This window comes from Panulirus ornatus, chromosome 19, assembly GCF_036320965.1.
Source record: "Panulirus ornatus isolate Po-2019 chromosome 19, ASM3632096v1, whole genome shotgun sequence".
Lineage (NCBI taxonomy): Eukaryota > Metazoa > Arthropoda > Malacostraca > Decapoda > Palinuridae > Panulirus > Panulirus ornatus.
The window spans coordinates 58,463,143-58,481,193 of record NC_092242.1 but is presented as its reverse complement, the minus strand read 5'-3'; the positions used below and the strand labels follow the sequence as shown (position 1 = coordinate 58,481,193).

Genomic DNA, 18,051 nt, shown 5'->3' with positions numbered 1-18,051 from the left:
TGACTGACCTGCCAGTGGGTTTAGTCATACGTACAGCTCCCAGTGGTTTATAGCGGGCAGGACGGCATTAAAGGTGACTCATTCGTGATTGTGATGAAAGCCTGCCATTGGTTAGACGCAGCGCTATTATTAGCATGATAGACAGGGAGGGTGTGTGTGGGCGGGCGTCAGCGCTTGTCCCCTTCGCTACTAGAGATACAGGGACGGTACTTACCGGGAGCAATTTCAAGACACGTCTCGCCAGACGCACACCCACCTCCGTGTGTCTCAACACTCGAAAACGTATCGAGGAAAGTGACCTCTTGGCCCCCACTGTGGCTACTCATGTGACCCGGTAAGGTGACCTTGTTTTACATATCGAATAAAAGAACGTCACAGGGGGAAATCGTTTGTTTTTTTCCCCCCTTCCCTCTGCCTGTCATTACCTGTCTTTAAATACTGTTGGCAGACACGGTGGAGTGGAATGATGGATGCGGTCGTGGCTCTCTTCCCATGACGAGTGGCACGGATCCTGGCACTCTGGCCTCCTCTTCCTCCTCCTCACCACCCCCACTCCCTCCCCATCTGTGGCCTCCATCACTGCTCCACCGTCCGCACCATCATCACGTGCCGTCCGAGCCGAGGCTTCACTGCTCCTCCTGTATTGTGAGCAGGGAGAACCGTCGGAGCTGGTGGCCCGGGAAGAGAGGGGGAGCGACATGGACGGTCGTGGTGTTGCGCCAGGGAAGGAAGGCTAGAGCGGTAAGACACCAGCCAAGGTCGCGAAGCAGGGGCAGTAAGGGTCAGGGTTGTGGGAAGGTGTGTGTGTGTGTGTGTGTGAGAGAGAGAGAGAGAGAGAGAGAGAGAGAGAGAGAGAGAGAGAGAGAGAGAGAGAGAGAGAGAGAGAGAGAGAGAGAGAGAGAGAGAGAGAAATTGAGTCATTTTAGACTACCGTCATCCCTGATAACGCTATGGTAGAAAGTAACACGGTTATGGTAGTGCCAGGTAAGGGCCATGGTAGTACCAGGTAAGGGTCATGGTAGTGCCAGGTAAGGGTCATGATAGTGCCAGGTAAGGGTCATGGTAGTGCCAGGTAAGGGTCATGGTAGTGCCAGGTAAGGGTCACGGTAGTGCCAGGTAAGGGTCATGGTAGTGCCAGGTAAGGGTCATGGTAGTACCAGGTAAGGGTCATGGTAGTGCCAGGTAAGGGTCATGGTAGTGCCAGGTAAGGGTCATGGTAGTACCAGGTAAGGGTCATGGTAGTACCAGGTAAGGGTCATGGTAGTGCCAGGTAAGGGTCATGGTAGTACCAGGTAAGGGCCATGGTAGTACCAGGTAAGGGTCATGGTAGTGCCAGGTAAGGGTCATGATAGTGCCAGGTAAGGGTCATGGTAGTGCCAGGTAAGGGTCATGGTAGTGCCAGGTAAGGGTCACGGTAGTGCCAGGTAAGGGTCATGGTATTGCCAGGTAAGGGTCATGGTAATGCCAGGTAAGGGTCATGGTAGTGCCAGGTAAGGGTCATGGTAGTGCCAGGTAAGGGTCATGGTAGTGCCAGGTAAGGGTCATGGTAGTACCAGGTAAGGGTCATGATAGTGCCAGGTAAGGGTCATGGTAGTACCAGGTAAGGGTCATGGTAGTACCAGGTAAGGGTCATGGTAGTGCCAGGTAAGGGTCATGGTAGTGCCAGGTAAGGGTCATGGTAGTGCCAGGTAAGGGTCATGGTAGTACCAGGTAAGGGTCATGGTAGTGCCAGGTAAGGGTCATGGTAGTGCCAGGTAAGGGTCATGGTAGTGCCAGGTAAGGGTCATGGTAGTACCAGGTAAGGGTCATGGTAGTACCAAGTAAGGGTCATGGTAGTGCCAGGTAAGGGTCATTGTAGTACCAGGTAAGGGTCATGGTAGTACCAGGTAAGGGTCATGGTAGTGCAAGGTAAGGGTCATGGTAGTACCAGGTAAGGGTCATGGTAGTGCCAGGTAAGGGTCATGGTAGTACCAGGTAAGGGTCATGGTAGTGCCAGGTAAGGGTCATGGCAGTACCAGGTAAGGGTCATGGTAGTGCAAGGTAAGGGTCATGGTAGTACCAGGTAAGGGTCATGGTAGTGCCAGGTAAGGGTCATGGTTCACGTAGAGAAGCGCAGCCGTGGTAGAACAGGTCAGGATCATTCATACCCAACTTATTTTTTGTGCGATGGAATCTAGGCAGTAAGACTCATGCAGATACACGTGTACGTACACAGACACACCTGGGTCAGCCAACATGAACAAAAAAACACACCGGTATACTCTGTCTCGCTCATATATATACACCTGGCATAAGCTAGCCTATGTGTGTGTGTGTGTGTGTGTGTGTGTGTGTGTGTGTGTGTGTGTGTGTGTACATGGTAAAAATACACAAGGGTAAGAAGACACGACACCATGAGTGTAAGACTCTCTCCTTGTAAAACAGAGATAGTAATCACACACACACACACACACACACACACACACAATCAGCACGAACACACTCACCAGAACTATCAAGGTCCCATGGTGTAATGGTTAGCACCCTGGACTTTGAATCCAGAGATCCGAGTTCGAGTCTCGGTGGGACCTGGGAAGTTTTTCCCCCCTTTATGACGAATTGATAACTCAGCCAGTTCTGGAGATCTACTTCCCATTTTCTCCTCCCTCCCTCACTCACTCCTTCCCTCCCTCCTACGTGCAGACACACACACACACACCCGCTGACATCACACTGGACTCGTTTACCAGAGAATCACGTTGAGCGGATGGATGATCACATATCTAAACCCAGTTCTCGTCGTCATAAGACGGGTGTTAGACTCGGTGGACGACTGTCGAACTTACGCAGGACGTGAATTCCCCCAGGGGTGGCTCATGCTGGGGATGATGGGTCAGGGAAACGCATGAGATGAAGGAAACCCGTGTTTTGAGGCGAGCAGGCAAGCCATCGATCTGTCCACACTGGAGGAGAGGAGATGAGGAGAGTCGTGATAACCACCTATAGATTGTGAAGAGACCATGATGATGTTTACACATCTTTTCTCCCATATGACGCCCCTCCTCTGGTCCTCCTCCCTCAGGGTGATGAATCTTTTGTCGTGGCTCAATGACATCTCCGAAGCCTTTGACAGGGGCTTGGCATACGTCTTTCCTTTCTAAACTTCCTTCGCGTGGCTCCTCTACTTTCTGCTCTCTACAGCATAGTTATCTTTCCCGTTAGTCCACCGCGACAGCCGATTGATGGAGCGTCGTCTCCCTCTAACTCAACCAACAGCAGTGTCCCCAAGTTTCTGTCTGACCTGTTGCCTATCACGTTTTTTCCTCGTATAAATGATCTTTCTTCAACTTGCAGTCTAACTTACTTACTCGAACGACTCTACTCTTGCCTACTTCAGCTCAATTTCTCTTCCCACCTCTTATCAGTACTTGTTCTTTTTCTCGCTCTGAACAAATTTCCTCTACCAACTCGGACCTGTGCAGCATCTCCGGAGTCGGGAGGTAGTAACCTGGTTAAATCCTAGGGTATAAAAGATGTAATATCTCCCTATAACTCTTCCTAAATCACACATGTTTCCTACAACTGAATTTCGAAACACTACAGTTCAATCCTCAATAACCTAAACATGTTTGGCAAGAGTATAACCATCACTTCATCCAGGAAATCTTAACCCCAAACATCACAAAATCTGCCTCCCATCAGCTGGTGTGCAGGTGATACTGTTATCATCTACAAGGGTCTCATTATACGCCTCCTCCCTCCTCCTCCTCCACTCCAGCATGGGGCACTGACCGCTATCTAAAGTAGATCATCAGTTTCTCTCAGTTAGAATGGGATCAGAATCCTTCAGTCTTGCTAATTGCAGCCATCACCTCTCTTCCACCGTCCCTCTCCCTCCACCATCATGATGATGTTTCTCTCTTTTCCAGAGTGTCAGGCGTGACGTAGGGAAACACTCGCCCAGCAACACTGTATACTGCTCACGAAGATGATGCTGGAGAAAAGGAATGGCGTGCAGGTAGCAGTGGAAGACTCAGATGTCATTGCCATGGAAATGAAAGCCAAAGAATCGAGGCCTCACGAATATGATGATTATTATCCTTATGGACAAAATCACAAAAGGTTCTCTCTCTCTCTCTCTCTCTCTCTCTCTCTCTCTCTCTCTCTCTCTCTCTCTCTCTCTCTCTCACACACACACACACACACACACACACTTGGTGTCATCGTGGCCTAGTGGTTAGCGTTACTGATCATATGAGTTAGCATGGATCCGCCTGGGATTAGGCCCGCACCCAACCCAGGTGTTCATCCTTCCCTCGGGAATGGTCAATAAATGGGTACTTGGCTTAGGCTGGGACGTGTGTGTCATTACCAACTTGTAATAACCTATTTGTACTGTACAGGGGAAGATTTACATTCGTAGGGTCCCATTTCATGAACATTTTCCACTATCATACAGCTTCTTAGATTCATGTATGCTGTCAGCATTAACCATGTCCTCAATCATATTATTCAATCATCTACCACTCTTATACTACTAAAGTACTTCTTTACATCTTTCTTAACGAGTTTCTTGCTTAATTTCATGTTATGTCCTCTGGTTGCTCTATCCCTACTTCTCCTGACGAATTGCTCACTGTTCATATCGACTTGCTTTGTGATTTGGTAAATCCTCACTCTTCTCTCTTCCAAGGTGAACAAATCTAAATCCTCTAGCCTTCCCCTGTCACTTAGCTCTCTTAATTCTGGTACCACCTGTGTTGCCCTCCTCTGGAACTTCTCTAGTAGCTCCCTGTGCTTCTTTAGGTTCGATGCGCAAACCTGAAAAGCATTTGCTGGTTTCATCCTTATGAATATTGGCAGCAGGTGTCCTGGTGTATTCTTGTTGGCCTTCGTGGATGTTATTTCTGATCACGATTTTTGATATATACGTTCCATGATGGCTCCCTCCAACACTGATCACTATCTCCAACAGTCATGCTACATCAGAGGTCAGCCTTAAGTGTATATCGTACCAACAGAAGCTTACAGCCTCCTCACGTTGGCCATTTCGTGGACATAAGGTGTCCTGCTGTACTAGCAAAAGTATTAATACTTTGGACATTTTGGTTGTCTCTTTTAGAAATATAGCTGGTATTCCATCTTGTCCCGGAGCCGAGAGAGAGAGAGAGAGAGAGAGAGAGAGAGAGAGAGAGAGAGAGAGAGAGAGAGAGAGAGAGAGAGAGAGAGAGAGAGAGAGAGAGAGAGAGCACAGAACCATCTTCAGTACTCTGATATGCAGGAGAGACAGGGGCGGGGGTGGCTCAGATGTGACAGCGTCCTTTTCACCACCAGGTAAGACCCAGCAATTATCTGTCCTTATCTGAGTACTGGTCGTTCTTACAATACGTCCACTACTTTCCACACTAACAACGACGTTGAATGGATGGTTCGTATTGTAATTTCTGGAAACATAGGATAAATGCTTAAGGCAATAGATACATGGATGCCCAGCGAGGAAGTTGAAATGATCATTCAACGCAATACCTGGTGATTTGAGACACGTTAAATGAAGTGACTACACAATCATTCGAATATTCGACATGGCTGAAGACAAGAAAAAAATCCCGGGTAAAACTAGAAGAGATTATAGAGCCAGAGAAATACAGTAGCCTTTTCAAAACATTGCAATTCTCAGTTACACGTGAAACAATTAACACATCTTTGTTAAACACACTTGACTCCCAGTATTTGAGGCACATGCGTCAAGGTGTAGGAGCAGCTGCTGGCTGGGTCAGACTTGTAACGTCCTAACGCTTTGGCTGCGCTACTCTTGATCTACTTCCTGTTGTTAAAATGGCTCTACAAGTTGTAATGTTCTTAAAATAGCAGTGAAAAAGCTGTAGAATCTTACATTTATCCTTCGTTTTAATAAGACCTAGCGAGGGAGGCAGTATCTGGCAGCTAGTCCATTTTCTTGAGAGGTTCAAGAGAAAACGGGAAATACATATTATTTTGAGGAGAAATTGTGTTCACCTTTATTTATTAATGTCACCGCAGGTGAAATATCACTCTCATTAACCATTAGAGGTTGCTACTGCTACAGGCCAGCTCTTACAGGAAACTAAGTCATAAAAACAGAAAAGTTTTTTAATATTTATGGTTGATACTCTATACAGAGAGCCAATTCCTACAACGAAAAGAGATCGAGAAAATAGTTTTAGAACATACAACTTGGCCGAGTTAGTTGACTAGTCAGCATACTTGAGAGTAGGTCGTCCTCTCTACCAGGATATCTTGGATCACTCTGACGAGGAGGCTAAATATAGTTTGGAGCGAGAGTAAAATGTACTCTGAGGAGTGTTTATACGACACCGTTTTCGCGACAGGGCTGGGCTAACGCTCTGCTCACCTCGGGAAAATCTACAATCACGAAGAACGAGTCGAGCTACGTGCTGTCAAGTGGTACGTGAGAGATGGAGAATTCTTATGCAGGTAAGTGAGGTGAAAAGAAAAGACAAAAAACTGGGTTAAAAGAGTCGAACTTGTCAGCCACTGAAGTTCTAAAGCTCCCGGTAACCGTCACTAACCCTTCCAATACCTAGGCGGGTAGTGACGGTTATATACCTCCCTGGTCGGAGAGATATCCCCTTCCTCCATCCCCCTCGCCTCCCTCTACGGGAATGGGTCTGATATAATTACTTTGTGACGTCATGCCATGAGCAAGACCACACCTCAAGAGGGACGAGATGTATGAGTACATTTGGTTCGTGAGATGTATACATGTGACCTGTCAGGGATATATTACCTCTCCGCCCGGATTTATGAAGAGGAGGTGACCCGTACCCCTTCTGTCCCTAATCATGAAAAGTGCTGGAGCAGCCAGCGCCCACGCCATCATACTCCTGCAGAAGGTCTCACCAGTGTGGTATACGTGAACATGGAGTTCGTTCAGCGTCCGCTGTCAATCTCCAAGAACCACTTTACCCAAATACCATGGCTTGATAGACTGACTGTGTCTGGCGAAATGCGAAGTATTCACCAAATTCGCAGAATGTGAATTCTTTGTTACAGTACAGAAAAGATTTTCGTCTTACGAGAGAGAATCTGAAAGGAGTGGAAGACAGAATCAGCTGTAGCGTTGGTCACATTGTCTTCCTCCTTCCTTCCTTCTGAGACTACTAACAACAAATCTCTCAGTGGAATGACTGACAAAAGCAGAAGTTTACTTCCAAGGACAAGTAACACAGCTGGTCATGATGAGGGCCTTGGTGTCCACACAGCCTTCGTATGGCCATCCTAGACTGTCTCCATCAGCAGCTTCCTGTGACACTTGCCCGAAACAACACCCAGTCAGCTAGGCTTCCGCACATGCAGCCAAAATCGTGTCGTTCACAGAGAAAATCCTACATCCGCTTCACGCATACTAGAGCCCCAGTGGGTCACAAACAAACCAGATAAAACTAACTCAAAAAAATTGGCTCTGCTCTTCTTAAGCGACCTTTTTTTCACAAAACTGAACCGTACAACAACAGCTCATCGTGCTGAAGACTGTCCTTTACCCAATCCACGCCCTTACCTCATCACGTGTCTGAGATTTAAGCTCTTATTATTGTTACTGCTCCTCTCTGTACTATCGTTATCCACGTGTACTGTAACTGTGTCAGTTACAGTAACTCCGTTTAAGGTATGTAAGACACAGGGGAAATCAGTGAATAAAACGGAGTCTTGCCTTAGTCCAGTGCCTGGTGGACACAGAAATGCAATTCCCCAGAGCCCACACTTCTCAGTCACAACCAGACGTCATTGTTTATTACTAAAAGAAAGACTGATCGTATCTGTACCCTCATTCAAACCTACTATCCCTTGCATCCTCAAAATCCAAGACAGTACCACAAACGATAAAAAAGCTAAAGGAACCCCTAGTGCGCGGTCCTAACTGGCACATAAATCCATGGCCCCGTGAGAGGTAATATGCCCAGATTCGATATGGGCGAGACACTAAGCTTACTGAAACACTCCAAGACTCGAGGTTAGTCCGGTGCCAGGTGGATACGTCTGTACACCTACAGCTAGAGACCAAATGGTGGAGCTGGTAATGTAATGTAAATTGTGTATTCACCTTACGACACAAAAGTACTGCAAAGACAAGAATAGTAGATAAGAGAACCTCTCGTTAGTGGTCCACAGACAAACATGTTTTCGTTACTGAAAGAAAAAAGAAACTATGGTGCGTAATGTTAAGAGAGACTGACGTGACTCATGGCCAACCCTAGTGACCTGTAGGCCACTGGTTCAAGAATCATCCCCCTACCATTATAACCCGAGCACTGTCCACCTCGCTGAGGTAACCATTATAACACAGTAGACCTTCAGCGGGCATTTGAGGCAGACAAACTGGCGAAATGTGCACAACTCCCGCTATGCCTTACTGGTTTATCATAATCATACGTCATACTATAATGTATAGTTCCTAAGCCTATATTCTATATAAATACGAATCGTTTGAGTTTAACAGAAAGTCCCCTCATTGACGGACTACCTCGGACTCTGAGTGGCAGAACCAACTACGACCCCGAGAGAAGAACCACCTTGGACCCCGAGCACCAGAACCGGTTCCCGTGAGGCAGAACCACTTGGCTCTGGGTAAGTAGGACCAACTGAGGTCCAGAACGGTAGGGACACCTGGAGGTCCCGATAAGCAGGGTCACCTGGTGTCCCAAAAGATAAGACCACCAGCGGTCCCGAACGGGAGAAAATGCGAGATGCTTAAGGGCGTATCTAGCTAACTTATACCTTAAACTGTTCAACATTCTCTTCAAACACCCGTTTTCTTTGATATACTATTCTAAAAGAAAGTAGATATCATTTTCAGGCCTAACTTAAGAATTCATGAATCAACTATGTTTTCTTTACAAAGTCCTGATATCATTCAGATATTAACGAAGAATTTTCACAATAATTGATGTTATATTTCTTTATTGAACTTTTCAATGTAAATGGCAATACCAAACTTTTCTGGAGCACATTCAGTCTATCATTTCATCCGGTTCCCAGTTGCCTGTGTATTCAGCCTCTCAAATCATTCACAAATACCCTTAGTCTATGGCCACCGTGTTAAAGTAAAACATGAACTTCCACACTTATACAATAGTACAATCATTCATAAAGGGAGAGTGTTTCAATTCACCCTGCCTCTTAACTGAAGGTACTACATGGGGGAGTAGGCCACAGTAGATATTGAAAATTGGAACAGGACTTGGGAATATTTCGGGAGATGATGATAGAACAGACCTTTTAATGCTCTGTTCTCAGATACACTTGAGTTTGCTTCAGCTTTAGGCACCACACTTGTGAACACATGAAAATGGTAGTGAATCCATGAAATGATCTAGTCAAAGATGAAACAGTTTACTAATATCATTCGGATTTCGAAGATTGAGGAAACATATCGACGTGCATATGACAGTAAAAGGATTATACAACTCTAGAGTGTGTGAATTATTTGATATTAATAGAAAAGTAATATATGTGTGATTTAAAAGGCACTCTATAGACTGAACATAAGGAAATATCATCTTGTACTCAGCTGTGGATTACTGTGATACTCTATTTGAGAAGGGCAATACGTGTACCAGTTATGCAATATCTATCGTCACCTAAAGTAATATGCGCACCAAACGTGGCAGTAATGACAAAAGACAGAACATTGCAGGCCATCTAACCTCGTCAGAAATGACCTTCAACTACCTATAAGCATCTACAGTGTAATACTATCAAGACACAATGCAGTCGACTCGGTTATGGATCAGCGCTACAAAGTTCTCAATTTCAGTGATGTCGGGACAATTCATTTAAGACGTTCGCAACCTTTTGAGGTGATGGCCCAGTATAGTCGATTTTAAAGATCTACAGCCCAGCTCTTATCCTGTCAACCAGTAATACATGTACATTTTGATTCAGGCTTGATAACAAAGTATCTAAGGCAAAATGTATTCAACTACTGGCAGTGGAAAAGCGACGTTTTTACAAAAACACATTTCAATAATGAACACAGCAAACACCACAGGAAAATAAAGACATTCTAATTTCCTTTGAGAGAACTTGTATGATGATATGTAGACTGTATACTGAAAGGAAACAAATAAAAGTGAAATAAAAGAAAATTCTCTATGACCGTGTTAACATATTGAAGTGTGATACAGAAACATCAATGATTATGGCTATTCAGACGTGATCATATATTAAACCTTTGACGACCCCTAAGTCCCTTTAGGTAATTTACCGTTGGTCGCCGGAAGGAAACCACTGAGCGATTTGCTTAGAAAAAGGATGATCTCATTTCTTATTAGATTAAGAAAAAACAGAATACGCTTTAGTAAGACAAACATGTAAGAATATGTGCTCATGGTGTAGTGGTTATCACATCTGTCTAACACACAGAAGGTCCCAGGTTCGAGCCCTGGTGAGCACAGAAGGTTTTATCTCCTCATACTGACATCACATCGAGCTGACATCAATGTAAATGATCATGTTCATCAAATGACTCAGGTGTGAAAAGTGTGCCATTACGGAAGGTAACAATGAAGTGCGTCTAAATCGAACATAAACGTAACTATTTCCATCTTGGCCACTAGCCTGGCCGAGAAGGTTTCGGTTTAGGTCGACATCGACCGTATACCACTGGTGCAACGGCTTCCTGACGTACCTCGCTGCTATTGGCTGGCGGGAGCAGACGTCACAAATACTATCTCGTGTTGCTCATTCCAACGCGAGAATTTATCTCTCTCACTTCATACACAGAGTTCATCATATTGTCAGAAGTTTCAGCAGACTTGAATTATGAATACTCTGACAGCAGGTGAAAATAAGTTTGCAAGATAGCTGATGTTTGATGTTGGTAAACATACTGAAGATGTAAATAGGAAGACAACAATGTGGGTCTCACACACGTACCCAACGCCCTACTTGAAATCATAGTTTGCTCTATTACATAAACACGATCGGGTAAAAATCCCAGCTGGTGATACAAAATGTTATTAATCCTATCCACTCATCTACACATATATGGCTTACTAGAACACGATATTGCTTATTCACAAACGATCCAGCAGGTGCCCGATTAATTACAAACAAGTCAGAAATCAGTATTTTTCAAAATAAATGTCTACAAAAGTCGATAATCAACAAAAAAAACACGATCACAGTTAAGAAATAACTGCAAACAGGAAAAGAGGAATGGGTGTACAACAGCAGTCTACTATAAACCCAGCAGTTCAAATACGCATTCTATCATAAATCTCAACTGTTCATACATCAGAAATCCCGGTAGTTTATAGAGCTAAAGTCTATTTCAAACCCTAGCAATTAATACACATTCAGTTTATCATAAACTCCAACTGTTCACACATACTGAGTACATCCTAAATCCCAGCAGCTCTTACAACTGCAACCTCTCGTAAACCCCAAGCTATCCATACACATGCAGTATAACATAACTCCCAGCAGTTCATGCACATGCAATCTATTTCACATCCCAGCTATTCATGTACATCATATCCGTCGTATATACCAACTGTTCATACATCATAGCTATACATACAGACAGGAATAAGAGTTAATCCTAACCTGTTCATACACAAACTCAAAAAATCCCACCTACTCAAGCACACATGATCCATTTCAAAGTCCAACTTCTTACAAATACACGATCTGTAATACATCCCAGTTGCTCATACTCCGGTGATCTCACCTCTCCATTCACCTATAGTGAAGTAAAAAAAGAAAAAAAAAGTATTAAAACACAATGCTAAAACTGACAGGTGTTCATACATAAACAATCTGTTATTATCCTACCTGCTCATATAGACACACGATCAAGTGTAAATCTCTGCTGCTCACACACATAAGTATACCTCCATTTTTTTCCTTACATCTATGAATCTCAGCTGCTCATACACACCCCTTCAGGTCTAAAATCCTTTATTGTTCATACATACACGATGTTATAAAACCAAGCATAAATGTTCATAACACATTTTATCAATAAAGTAGATCCACTTTATTAATGCTACATTAAAAAAAAACAATGAATAAAAATTATCACTTTCCATGTATCGTTTGTTTAGCACCTTAAGGATGAAGTGAAAACAGAAAGAAAACAAGGGGGAAGTAGACTGGCAGGGAAAGGTGCAGCAGACTCTAATGCAACATCCACAGCACAGCCTAAGATCCAAGAAACGGGTGAAAATTTACTTGTCTCAAAATCTTTCCCGATAAAACTGTCTCATCTTATGTACTAGACGCAAAATCATTCTGACTCAGAAGCTAAAATATACAGTGGGACTGTTAACAGTCAAAGCACGTGGAATGATCCTCCCAACTCATTACCCAGAGTCGTATGTGCACTCCCACCAAAAAAATTTCTCGAACTCTGTAAGCACCATGCTACTGAGATACACTAACGAAGCGTTTGAAAACACCTCTACCTGTGGTGGCGCGGGTTACCGGTAGCCCTGGGTACCCAAGAGCTATGTAATAATGGTCATTATTACATAGGCACTGATAAGTCTTGTCGCGTGATCTCGCTAATGCATGGCCCATATATTGTGGTGTCACAGTAATATATCGGTTATGTAACCGTTGCATAATTAATAGGTTATATGATACGGTGATAATAATTCCTCGTCAGTAAGGTCTCTTTTCGTCTGCTGGACGAAATCGTCGGGCGGAAACCAGGAAAGTAATCTAACACAACGACATTAGGGTCGTCAACGCATCAGGGGAAATGGCTACATTTATGAGATTGTGTTGTGTGAAAAATTAATTTGTAACCTAGTCAACCTCTGGACATATATCAGTCAATTCGGATGCTGTGGCTAGCGTCAGTCCATTGTATTCAAATGAGGGAATGATAAACTGCAGGTGGTAATTTAAACCTATGGTAGGTCATCACAATTAAGTATACCAACCATTCCGAGGTGAGGAGCCACGATCGACTCGTTTTCACATCCATCATGGCCAGAGGGTCGAGAAGTTTCTCGCGAGAATGTACACACAGCTAAACAACCAGGCATTAGCAGGAAGCAGAGAAGGCGAGAATCAACTTTACTGTGTCACTTCGCAATCACCTTACTGACCGATTGATCAACAGACCATCGACGGCAAAGTACATATACGTTAGCTCAAGAAAGATTAATTCAAGATACAACTTTTGATACCAAAATGTTGATTATTACTAAACACAACAGAAGATCGATGTGCTAACGACATTCAAGATGATGCGTTCAGATCGGCAGCTATGGACGCAAGAACAAGGAATGGGTCATTAATACAAGATTAGAGAAGTCATATAAGCTAAACGTTATTCAAGTTAATATACTGACCTGAGCTACATATCAAGAGGGACAGTGTTAATCTAAAGAGCAATGGCATAAAAGTTGGTCTTAAAATTAAATCACTTCCATCTTCAGTTACCAAAATAACAAGAGACGATTCAGATAAGAACTTCGCAAAGAATCGTCGTCGTAATGAATAGAAACATTAAATATGAAATGACTGGTGAATTTGTCGGAAATGTCACAGCATACAAATCTCACGCAAGAAAAGGACTAGTACCACAATGGCGTACTTCCCAACCACACGCCCATACCTCCCATCTATACACATCATAAAAATAACACGATGCATAACGGTGTAACAATGGCGTGGTTACACCAAGCGAGTCGAATCGAGTCGAATCATTCGACTTACGTCAAAATGAAACGTTCCCTTTCACTCAGAAAGAGTCAGGTTTATTATTATCCTGCCAGATTTCAGGTGATATGGACACGTATTTTCTCGCCGAATTAAATGCTCTTCTGTGGATTCTGCAAAGAACGAGGAACCGAAACTACAGATTCATAAAGTCAACACCAAAACGGCAATTATCTTTTTTGGTGGGTATATACATACCTATACATTTCAACGTATACATACATATACATATTCAGACATTTACACATGTACACATTCATGCATGATACCTTCATCCATTCCCGTTGCTACTCCGCCACACATGAAATAGCACCCCCATCCCCCACTCGCGCGGGAGGTAGCGCTAGGAAAAGACAACAAAGGCCACATTCGTTCACACTCAGTCTCTAGCTGTCATGCGTAATACACCGAAACCACAGCTCCCTTTCCACATCCAGGCCCCACAAACCTTTTCATGGTTTACCCCAGACGCTTCACATACCCTGGTTCAATCTATTGACTGCACGTCGATCCCGGTATACCACATCGTTCCAATTCACTCTATTCCTTGCAAGCCTTTCACCCTCCTGTATGTTCAGGCCCTGATCACTCAAAATCTTTTTCACTCCATCCTTTCACCTCCACTTTGCTCTGCCACTTCTCGTTCCCAATACCTCTGACACATATATCCTCTTTATCAATCTTTCGTCACTCATTCTCTCCATGTGACCAAACAATTTCAATAACCCTCTTCTGCTCTCTCAACCACCCTCTTTTCATTACCACACACCTCTCTTACCCTTTCATTACTTACCCGATCAAACCACCTCACACCACATATTGTCCTCAAACATCTCATTTCCAACTCATTCACCCTCCTCCGCACAACCCTATCTAACGCCCATGCCTCGCAATCATATAACATTGTTGGAATCACTGTTCCTTCAAACAGACCCATTCTTGCTCTCCGAGATAACGTTTTTACTTTCCACACATTCTTCAACGCTCCCAGAACCTTCGCCCCCTCCCCTACCCTGTGACTCACTTCCGTTTCCATGGTTCCATCCGCTGCTAAATCCACTCCCAGATATCTAAAACACTTCACTTCCTCCAGTTTTTCTCCATTCAAACTTACCTCCCAATTGACTTGTCCCTCAACCCTACTGAACCAAATAATCTTGCTCTTATTCTTCTTTCACACACTTTACCAAACTCAGTCGCCAACTTCTGCAGTTTCTCACCCGAATCAGCCACCAGCGCTGTATCATCAGCGAACAGCAACTTACTCACTTTCCAAGCCCTCTCATCCACAACAGAATGCATACTTGCCCCTCTCTCCAAAACTCTTGCATTCACCTCCCTATCAACCCCATCCATATACAAACTAAACAACCATGGAGACATCAAACACCCCTGCCGCAAACTGACATTCACTGGGAACCAATCAGTTTCCCCTCTTCTTACTTGCACACATGCCTTACATCCTCGATAAAAACTTTTCACTGCTTCTAGCAACTTACGTCCCATACCATATACTATCAATACCTTCCACAGAGCATCTCTATCAACGCTATCATATGCCTTCTCTAGATCCATAAATGCTACATACAAATCCATCTGTTTTTCTAAGTATTTCTCACATATATTCCTCTAAGGAAACACCTGATCCAAACATCCTCTACCATTTCTGAAACCACACAGCTCTTCCCCAATCTAATGCTCAGTATATGCCTTTACCCTCTCAATCAATAACCTCCCTTATAATTTCCCAGGAATACTTAACAAACTTATACCTCTGTAATTTGAACACTCGCCTTTATCCCCTTTGCCTTTGTACAATAGCCCTATGCATGCATTCCGCCAATCCTCAGGCACTTCACCATGAACCATACATAAACTGATATCCTTACCAACCAGTCAACAACACAGTCATCCCCTTTTTCAATAAATTCCACTGTAATACCATCCAAACCCGCCGCCTTGCCAGCTTTCATCTTCCACAAAGCTTTCACTACCCCTTCTCTGTTTACCTAAGCATTCTCCCTGGCCCTCTCACTTCGCACACCACCTCGACCAAAACGCCCTATATCTGCCACTCCATCATCAAACACATTCAACGAACCTTCAAAATACTCACTCCATCTTCTCACTTCGCCACTACTAGTTATTACCTCCCCATTAGCCCCCTTCACCGATGTTCCCATATGTTCTCTTGCCTTACGCACCTTATTTGCCTCCTTCCCAAAATCTTATATATATATATATATATATATATATATATATATATATATATATATATATATATATATATATATATATATATATATATATATATATCAATGTGCTGAGAGGTGCAACTGGAGGGATGTCTGATCATTATCTTGTGGAGGCGAAGGTGAAGATTTGTAGAGGTTTTCAGAAAAGAAGAGAGAATGTTGGGATGAAGAGTGGTGAGAGTAAGTGAGCTTGGGAAGGAGACTTGTGTGAGGGCGCACCAGGAGACTGAGTACAGGATGGAAAAAGGTGAGAACAAATGACGTAAGGGGAGTGGGGGAGGAATGAGATGTATCAAGGGAAGCAGTGATGGCCTACGCAAAAGATGCTTGTGGCATGAGAAGCGTGGGAGGTGGGCAGATTAGAAAGGGTAGTGAGTGGTGGGATGAAGAAGTAAGATTATTAGTGAAAGAGAAGAGAGAGGCATTTGGACGATTTTTGCAGGGAAATAATGCGAATGACTGGGAGATGTATAAAAGAAAGAGGCAGGAGGTCAAGAGAAAGGTGCAGGAGGTGAAAAAGAGGGCAAATGAGAGTTGGGGTGAGAGAGTATCATTAAATTCTAGGGATAATATAAAGATGTTTTGGAAGGAGGTAAATAAAGTGCGTAAGACAAGGGAACAAATGGGAACATCAGTGAAGGGAGCTAATGGGGAGGTAATAACAAGTAGTGGTGATGTGAGGAGATGGAGTGAGTATTTTGAAGGTTTGTTGAATGTGTTTGATGATAGAGTGGCAGATATAGGGTGTTTTGGTCGAGGTGGTGTGCAAAGTGAGAGGGTTAGGGAGAATGATTTGGTACACAGAGAGGTGGTAGTAAAAGCTTTGCGGAAGATGAAAGCCGGCAAGGCGGCGGCTTTGGATGGTACTGCAGTGAAATTTATTAGAAAAAGGGGGTGACAGTATTGTTGACTGGTTGGTAAGGTTATTTAATGTATGTATGACTCATGGTGAGGTACCTGAGGATTGGCGGAATGCTTGCATAGTGCCATTGTACAAAGGCAAAGGTAGTGTGTGAAAGAGCAAAGCTGAGAGTAAATGTGAATACGAGCAAGGTTATTAGGTACAGTAGGGCTGAGGGACAAGTCAATTGGGAGGTAGGTTTGAATGGAGAAAAACTGGAGGAAGTGAAGTGTTTTAGATGTCTGGGAGTCAATCTGGTAGCGGATGGAACCATGGAAGCGGAAGTGAGTCACAGGGTGGGGAAGGGGGCGAAGGTTCTGGGAGCGCTGAAGAATGTGTGAAAGGTGAGAACGTTATCTCGGAAAGCAAAAATGGGTATGTTTGAAGGAATAGTGGTTCCAACAATGTTATATGGTTGTGAGGCATGGGCGACAGATTGGGTTGTGGGGAGAAGGGTGGATGTGTTGGAAATGAGATGTTTGAGGACAAAATGTGGTGTGAGGTGGTTTGATCGAGTAAGCAATGGAAGGGTAAGAGAGATGTGTGGTAATAAAAAGAGTGTGGTTGAGAGAGCAGAAGAGGGTGTATTGAAATGGTTTGGTCACATGGAGAGAATGAGCGACAATAGGAGGGAACGAGAAGTGGGAGACCGAATTGGGGGTGGAAGGATGGGGTGAAAAAGATTTTGAGCGATCGTGGCCTGGTGAAAGGCGTGCAAGGAACAGAGTGAATTGGAACGATGTGGTATACCGGGGTCGACGTGCTGTCAATGGGCTGAACCAGGGTATGTGAAGCATCTGGGGTAAACCATGGAAAGTTTTGTGGGGCCTAGATGTTGAAAGGAGCTGTGGTTTCGGCGCATTACACATGACAGCTAGTCTGAGTGTGGACGAATGTGGCCTTTGTTGCCCTCTTCCAGCGCTACCTCGCGTGCACGCGGGGAGAGGGGGGTGTCATTTCATGTGTAGCGGGGTGGCAGTGAGAATGGATGAAGGCAGCATGTCTGAATATGTACATGTTTATACATGTAGATATCTGTGTATGTATACGTTAAAATGTATAGGTATGTATATGTGCGTGTGTGGGCGTTTATGTATATACATGTGTATGAGGGTCGGTTGGGCCATTCTTTCGTCTGTTTCCTTGCGCTACCTCGCTAACGCGGGAGACAGCGACAAAGTA

General features: G+C 44.1%; 1 long non-coding RNA gene and 2 other non-coding genes across 3 annotated transcripts in view; all 3 read left to right on the top strand.

The window, feature by feature from the left end:
- Window positions 1-5,060, top strand: part of LOC139755288 (uncharacterized) — a 110,157-nt gene extending 105,097 nt beyond the window's left edge. The window contains exons 2-3 of the long non-coding RNA XR_011714065.1: window positions 449-741; window positions 3,909-5,060. This is a non-coding gene — a long non-coding RNA (uncharacterized lncRNA). The remainder of the gene's footprint in view (window positions 1-448; window positions 742-3,908) is intronic.
- TRNAQ-UUG (transfer RNA glutamine (anticodon UUG)) lies at window positions 2,499-2,570 on the top strand. Its single transcript has one exon. It is a non-coding gene; the product is annotated as a tRNA-Gln (tRNA).
- A 5,299-nt stretch (window positions 5,061-10,359) lies between the features above and the next one.
- On the top strand, window positions 10,360-10,432 carry TRNAV-AAC (transfer RNA valine (anticodon AAC)). Its single transcript has one exon. It is a non-coding gene; the product is annotated as a tRNA-Val (tRNA).
- Window positions 10,433-18,051: the final 7,619 nt, after the last annotated feature.